Raw genomic sequence first — 7720 nt, 5'->3', positions numbered from 1 at the left:
CCAGACTGATTTCGCGTTTCGGTGTCGAGTTAGATCTTTGGGGAAGGCACTAGTTTAATTTCAGAGAGGGGAAAAAAGAGAGAATTGTTGAGAGTGGGATTTGAACCCACGCCCTTTCGGACCAGAACCTTAATCTGGCGCCTTAGACCAACTCGGCCATCTCAACTTAGAAGACAGCTTTTTAATTCACAATACACATTCCATTAATAGTTTTTTTTTAATATCTTTATTTTAGTTTTAATCTCTGTAATTTCATATCATAAAAAGAGTAAAATGGTTTAAATTTTTATTAAATTATAGGAAAAAATATTATTAAAATTTTTTTGAAAGATCAAAACTTATTATTTAAAATTTGAGAGACCAAAAACAAAATAAAAACAATCAAAGTTGGTATTAACTCTTTTTTTTTTTCCAAATTAGTTGGGCCTTTTCTCTTTTGTTTCTTCTAAAATCTATAACTCCCCAAAAGACAAAAAAGGTCCAGAATAAAATAGGAGTACTGGCATGTGATGGCCCATCATATTGCCTTGGGGTTTTGTATACTGGTGGGCCCAAGGAAAGGATTAGTTAAGAATTGTGGTTATATTTTCTTCCCTAAAGCACGAAGGAATTGTATTCATGCTTTTTTTTTCTTGGACAAAATTGTTTTCATGATTTGAATTACCAAAATTAGATAAAAATCAAATACTAACTCTGGTTTTTAATATAAGATCTAATTGGTTAATTTAAGTAAATTTAAAAAGTAGGTTAAATTAGTTTTTTATAATAAATAGATATTATCTTTTTTAAAATGCCTTCATTAATTATCTGTGTTAACTGGAACTGTTATTTGATGGAACCTTTAAAATGCGTAACTACTATTATGACTACTTTAAAAAAAAAGTTAAATATGATAAATAAAATGGATTTGGAATTTTAAATTTAAAACAAATTTGAATATCAAACTAACTCTTTTATTAAGAATCAGAGATAGTATAATCAAAAAAAATGACAATATGAGAATGTAGATGGAACAGTAGAATCTACTGTGTCGCAAAATGAAAGGGGAGCTTGCTCTATAGTACCAGACTCCATTCTCCATTGGAATATGAAGTTCTGAGCATGATTATGCTCATAATCTGAGTTTAATTATTGATTAATGCTAATCTAAGCCACAAGAGAAAAAAAACTCATTGGAACACAGGAATGATGATTTATATGATTCCGGAGAAATGGACATTAAAAGTTTTGACGGGGACAACTGTCGGCATAGGAATTCAGATGGTATAATTAATATTCTCCTATTTCTTGCCTAAAAAGGTATAAATTCGTTGTTAACATGTGAACTTGCGCAGTAGGGCCAGCTGCAGTGAGTCAAAGCAATATGGGGCACACTGTAGAGGGGATACAAACGCTGTAATTCTACAGTTCATGCAGAGAGAAAAGCCAAAAACACTTCTCAACAACACGTCTACATTCATTAATTAATGCTCATGTCTTTTCTTTTCTTTTTTCTTTTTAATATTCATCCGGCTGTGAAGAAATATTTTTTTAAATGTATCTAAGTACGATAGTTAAATCATGTCTATCTTATAAACAAGGGGAGTAAAGAATTAAAAAAATTGACCTCTTAATTCTGAACTCTCAAGGCAAGAAAAATTCAAAATTAACCAAGATAACTTAGCGCAAATAAGAGTTTTGTCTTTGTGGAGAGTAATGGTATATTTTTACTCTCTCTTTTTGACCTTGTTATTTTTTACTCTTTCAAACTGGTACTTAACTGTAAAGTTTTTTTTAAAAAAAAACTAATTTAAAGAGCTTTATAGTTTTTATTAATTTTGAATCAGGTTTTTATACTTTTGTTTTTCTTTTTATTGATTCTTTGAATTTTATAATGTTAAGGCTATTAGTCCCTTAGAGTTAAATCTAGTAAGAGTGTTAAATTTTCTGTTAGTCAAGTTTGAAACATCTTTGTCCACTCTGGCACTCTCTCCTTCGACCATACCTGACCCAGCTCTTCCATCTCCTTCATTCGCCCAACAACTTTATCTTCCTACCCACCATTCCCCTGCTTATTAAAACATGTATTGTTGCAGAATCATCTATGGAGGTAAAAATAAAATAGTAGGAGATTCTGGGTTTCTCTGGCCAAACAGAATTAAATTTATAGTATTAAAAAATCAGCACTAAAATTATGGAGAGGTTGAAAGCAACGGTGAGCCAATTATCAGTAGGGAGACGATGGGTAAAGAGATGAAATAATGGAAAGAATGGAGAGAGGAGAGCTTGGTTCGATATGGTGGAAGGACCGGGTAGGCAAAATGTTTCAGATTTGGACTAATGAAAAATTTAACACTATTAATAGATTTAACTCTAAGGATTAATATATCTAACATTATAAATTAAAGCACCCAAAAAAAAAGAAAGAAGAAAAAACATGAGGACTGATTCAAAGTTGATGAAAACTGTAAATATCTTCAAATTGGTTTTCCCAATTTTTTAAACCTGTTTTCAAAGCACATTTTCAAGTATTCCTGTGTTAAAAACTTTGACTGTGGCCTTTGGAAAATTTCAATTTATAATCCTAATTAGAGCCAAGAAGTGACAGGTTAGGTTGATGAAAATCAGGTTCGTTTTGAAACAGATCTTTTGAGTCCATAACCGGCAAGACCGAACCCGCGACGGGTTAACCCGCAGGGTTGACGGGCTAGCTCTTTTTTATATTATTTTTTTAAATTTTTTTCCCTCCCTCAAATATAATTATGTTTACTCATTTGGTCCTTTATCTTATTCTTATTATTTAAAATTATCATAATGTAATATATCTTTTACTTTATATTTTGAATTTTACTTGTGACAAAGTTAGTTGAGCAAAAAGAAGGTGATTATAATTATGATGCTTAACCAAATAATTTCACATCTTCTTATCATTCTTTGAACTATATCAACATTGAATAATAGTTCATTGTTGAGCACTTGATAGTGATTTGTAACATTGTGTTTGTATTGTTATTAATTTAGATTTGTTATGTTTTAATTTGGGATGTATGTTTAATCATTTAGGATGATGAATCATGTATGCTTATAGTAGTATTTTGGAATATTTGAAACTTTGGATTTCATATTTTATTTATGATAATTTCTATATGCATATTTTATTTTAGGTGTTTAAGAATTAAAATAAATTTTATTAAAAGAAAATGAAAGGCACAAAAAAAATTTTAAAAAAAAAAGTGGCGGCTCACCAACCCTCCTTGATGGTTGAGTTGGAAAAATATCAACTCGTCATAAGTCGATCTTTTTAGGACCAACCTGTCAATCCTTGAGCCTATCATGGGCCAACCCGTAACTAGTGGGTTGGTCCATATTACCGGCTCTAATCCTAATATATGGAATATTTCTGATTAAGAGGGATTTACTCTCTCTTGTTGTTCCTATTATGGGAGCCATTTTAACAAAAAGTTGTTGGTCTTCTTTATAAAAGTTTCAACAGTGCTTGTTGTAACATACTAAAAAAAAAAATGTAAATAATATATATAATAATATTTTATTATTAAAAAAAATCAAAATCAATTAATTAAATAATATTATATTATTATATTAAAAAAAATATAATAATACCCACCTTTCCATCGAATTCGGTGGAAAGGCTGGGCACCATTTAATGAAACAAGGAAAATAGGAGGGGGAGGTATTAATGGTCGAAGGAAAAGAATGGGAAAGGAGCAGATGGATGTAGAAAAATGGGCAGGGGCGGTGGAAAAAATTTGAACATGGTGTTGTTAAATACCTTCACCCCATATCTTTTTCAAGCAAGAGCAAGAGAGTGCGGAAGAGGAAGAGAGCAAAAGAAAAAAAAAGAGAGAGAGAAGCATAGAGAAAAAGAGAGAGAGAGCCGAGTTCCAGAGTACCTGACGGTTTTGGAGATCATTTAGGTACACAAAACTACTTCTTGTTATCATATTTTCTTTATGAACATTTCCTATATATTTAGAACTTTATATTATTAGTATCATTATAATGTTTAGAGAAAATTTTACTGTTTGGGTATAGAGTAAATATGGAGTTTTGACAATATATGACCGTAAAAATTTAAAGATCCATTATTAAGGAATTTTAATCGGTTTATTTTTGTTGAATGATTACTTTGAGAATTTTAAACTAAGATTTTAGTTGAAAGATTTGTTATTTAGACTTGTAATATGTTTTTACCGATTAAATTTGAGTTAAATAATTTATTTGAGTTATTTAATATATTATTGAGGTTTTAATCGGTTTAAATATTGAATAAGTTAGATATATTGTTGAAATAATTTTTGAAGGCTTGAAAATTTATAAATTGAGAATTTTGTAAAATTAAATAAAGCTACAGTTTGGTTATAATTAAATATATATATATATATATACTTTTGTTAAATTTAAATAGCCTTATATGTAAATTATTTTTCAAAATAATATCTATTATAAATGCCTAGATTTGGGAGAGTTAATATACTTATGTAATTTTGGTTTAGAGGGTAGTTTTAGAATTTTAGAGTAGCTTTAGAGTAGTTCTGAGTTTATATTAATAAATATTTATGTGTAATTGTGTAGACCCTTGAGATTTTGAAGTAATCCTTGTGTGAATATTTGTAAGCTAAAGAGTACCAGGTAACTCTGAAAATTCTTTCTTGTACATGTGACTTGTGTATGATTATATTGTGGATTTACTAATTTTTATATCATACTGAAAAGTAGTATTATCATTTCAAATAAATGTTTTGATATGTTATTTGATTTTGTCAAGATTTATTGCTATTAATTATGATCAATGTTTAAATATATTGATGGCTGAGGAATTGTCATGAGTTGTTATTAAATGGTATATAAGTTTTATTGCTATCTTATCTTTAAAATATTTGAAGACGTATTTATGATGTAACATTATTGGCATCTGACATGCATTGTTGGGCTAAGGATAGAAGGAGATTGCATGGATATGAAATTACCACGTGGTATGCCATCACTCGGTGCACAGTGGATGGCACTTGTCAGGGCCCCTTCTTCCATGTTTTCCTTTGGCCGGGAATTCATTGGAGCTGTGGGACATGTGACACCTCCCTATTCACAAAGGAGGGGAGCCATAGTCCGAGCTTGAGCTCTATATCTTTGGCCAGATATATCTCTAGTATCGGTGAGCTTGGAATAATTCAGTAAAATGGATTAGTTCCTATCGGACTATGTGTTAGCCTATAGCTCCAGTCAGCGGTATAAGGGTGGACGGTGATATAAGGGAGGCAGCATATTGCATTATTTTTGGATATATTAGAAAAATGATATTGGTACATTGTTGGAAAAAAAAAATGAAATTGAATTGGATGTCTCAAATCCGTGATTTTTAATATATTTATACACACACATATAAACGGATTTTTGGTTTATCATATGTGATTTGCTTGTATAGGTTAGAATTTCAGTAGTTACTGAGACGTTAGATCTCATCCCCTATATTAACAATTTTCAGGCGGATCTAGTAGGAATCAAGGGAAGGCACCAATGGAGTGAGCCGTGAAGGCTTTTGTGCTCCTCAAGCACATGCTATGTTATATTTTTATTTGCCATGACTATAAGACTAATAGTTTATGTTGTTAAGTTATGTTAGAAATGTTTTGAAATTTTGACTTAATTGCAGTATTAAAAATATGTATGGACTTTTAAATTAAATATTTTATGGCGTATATTGATATAATTATGTGAGGTGTTACACTTGTTCTGGTTTAAAATATAAACTAAATTTTATCTATTGCATTTATTAAGAAACTAATTAAAATCAATTTAAAACAATAAATGTGTAAAACATATATTTGTTTTTCCTAATATATCCTTATTAATAAAAAAATAACTAAAAGATGTAATAAATGAATTAAAGAGGAAAGAGAATATATAGGGGTAAAATTGAAGAAAAAAAACTCATTAAATACTTGGACAAAAATGAATGTTATCTTATAAAAAAAATCAAACCATTTAAAAAGGTTTAACTTATATTTTGAACCGGAGGGAGTATTAAATATTTTTCTGTACATATCCATATTTAATTAGGACAGTAAGAAAATAAAAATTAATATAATTTTTAAATTTAGTACAATTAATAAGGTTAATATTATAAACCACTTGAATTTGAGTTTTTATAATAAAGACTAGAGAGAGTTTCTTTTATCATCAATATCCCAAAGTTATTAAAAAAAAAAAGGACAGATTTTTACTGTGGGTGAATCATACTCTATTTTCATTAGGGTTTTGTTTCGTTTAATGGAGGGGAGAGAAGAGGAGGTTAATTAAATAACAGAGAGAGGAGGAGAAGGGAGGTTATAGGTTTTGTTTGGTTAGAGGGGAGAAGAGAGAAAAGATTTCTTGTTTGATTTATAAGGAGAGGAAAAAAAAATAATTATAAATTAATAAATATGTCTTTATCTCTATATTTAGAAAGCAATATTAAACGAACTTTTTTGGTGAGAATACAGGGTGATAGAAAAGTAAAAGATAAAAGAATTTAATAATAAACAAAAAGTTTCGTCTATGAAGAAAAGATCACTTGAACACTTTAAGAAGAAACCACCATGGGGCACAAGACAGTATTCAGTAAGTTGCCTATCCACAAGAAGAAAGAAGCATATCGAAATGATTTTTTTCCATACGCAATAATTTCAATATTCACAACAATCACATTCTTTAATGCCTATTTTCCTTTAAAATATTTTGAAATGCAAGAATGTTTACAAATTCAAATATGTTTCGCATGTTGTTTTTTAAATTAAATATCTATTAAAACGGATCCAATGTCACAACTATAAACGATCACACAGTCTGTTTGATCCTTCGTCTGGATATTATTAGTTAATATAAATGTTATATTTCATTAATTCATTTTTAAACTGCATTGAATTTAAAAGAAACTGAATTTTCTGTTACAACTATGCCATTACCATGTACAGTGGCTGTTAATGTCGGTCGTCAGGACTTATCTCCCACCTACATATATAGGGCTTTGGTGGTCATGGGAGATTCAAAAATGGTGAAGCCTAACTGATTAAGAATCAAATATTTGATACAAAAATCATAAATTACCAATTGAAATAGTTTTTTTTATTTTTATGACGAGTCAAATTCTAATAAGTTATGCTTATTACATTCTCCGACCATTTTTTTTAAATAAAAAAACAACTACTAAAACCGCACGGTTCAAAATATTAGTTAATTTTTGCTAAAAATAATAAATATGTAAGATATATACTTCTTTTCAAACATACAATTGTTTAAAGAAAAATTATTCATCTGATCCTATTTATAAGTCACTTTTAACATATTTCATACAGATCAAGAAAAACCTTAAACTTTATTAACTCTCATTTAAAATTTAACAACTTTTTAACTTTAGCTCTAGTTAATACTCCCTCCGTTTCTTATTATAAGAGACATTTGATGCTTATGACATGTTTCAATATATAAGAGACACTTAAAAGTTGTCTCTATTTTTTTGTATTGATATCCTATTTTACCCCTATTTATTTTGTCTCCAACTCGTACTTCTCTCCCTCCCACTTTTCTTTTTTTTTAATAATTTAATTATTCTCTCTCATATTCTCTCTCCTTATTAATAGGGGCATTGTTGGAAAAGCCATTATACTTTTTACATATTAATTGAACTCAACTAATTTTAATTGTTTTTTTGATTAAAGTAATTTGGTTATTTGTCTCTTATAAT

At 29.1% G+C, this 7720-nt stretch overlaps 1 non-coding gene across 1 annotated transcript; it reads right to left on the bottom strand.

The window, feature by feature from the left end:
- Positions 1 to 85: 85 nt before the first annotated feature.
- On the bottom strand, positions 86 to 166 carry TRNAL-AAG (transfer RNA leucine (anticodon AAG)). The gene has a single exon. It is a non-coding gene; the product is annotated as a tRNA-Leu (tRNA).
- Between the last annotated feature and the right edge of the window lie 7554 nt (positions 167 to 7720).

This window comes from Neltuma alba, unplaced genomic scaffold, assembly GCF_004799145.2.
Source record: "Neltuma alba isolate B1F8T4 unplaced genomic scaffold, ASM479914v2 tig00013914_pilon, whole genome shotgun sequence".
NCBI lineage: Eukaryota > Viridiplantae > Streptophyta > Magnoliopsida > Fabales > Fabaceae > Neltuma > Neltuma alba.
This window is presented reverse-complemented; position numbering and strand designations above follow the sequence as displayed.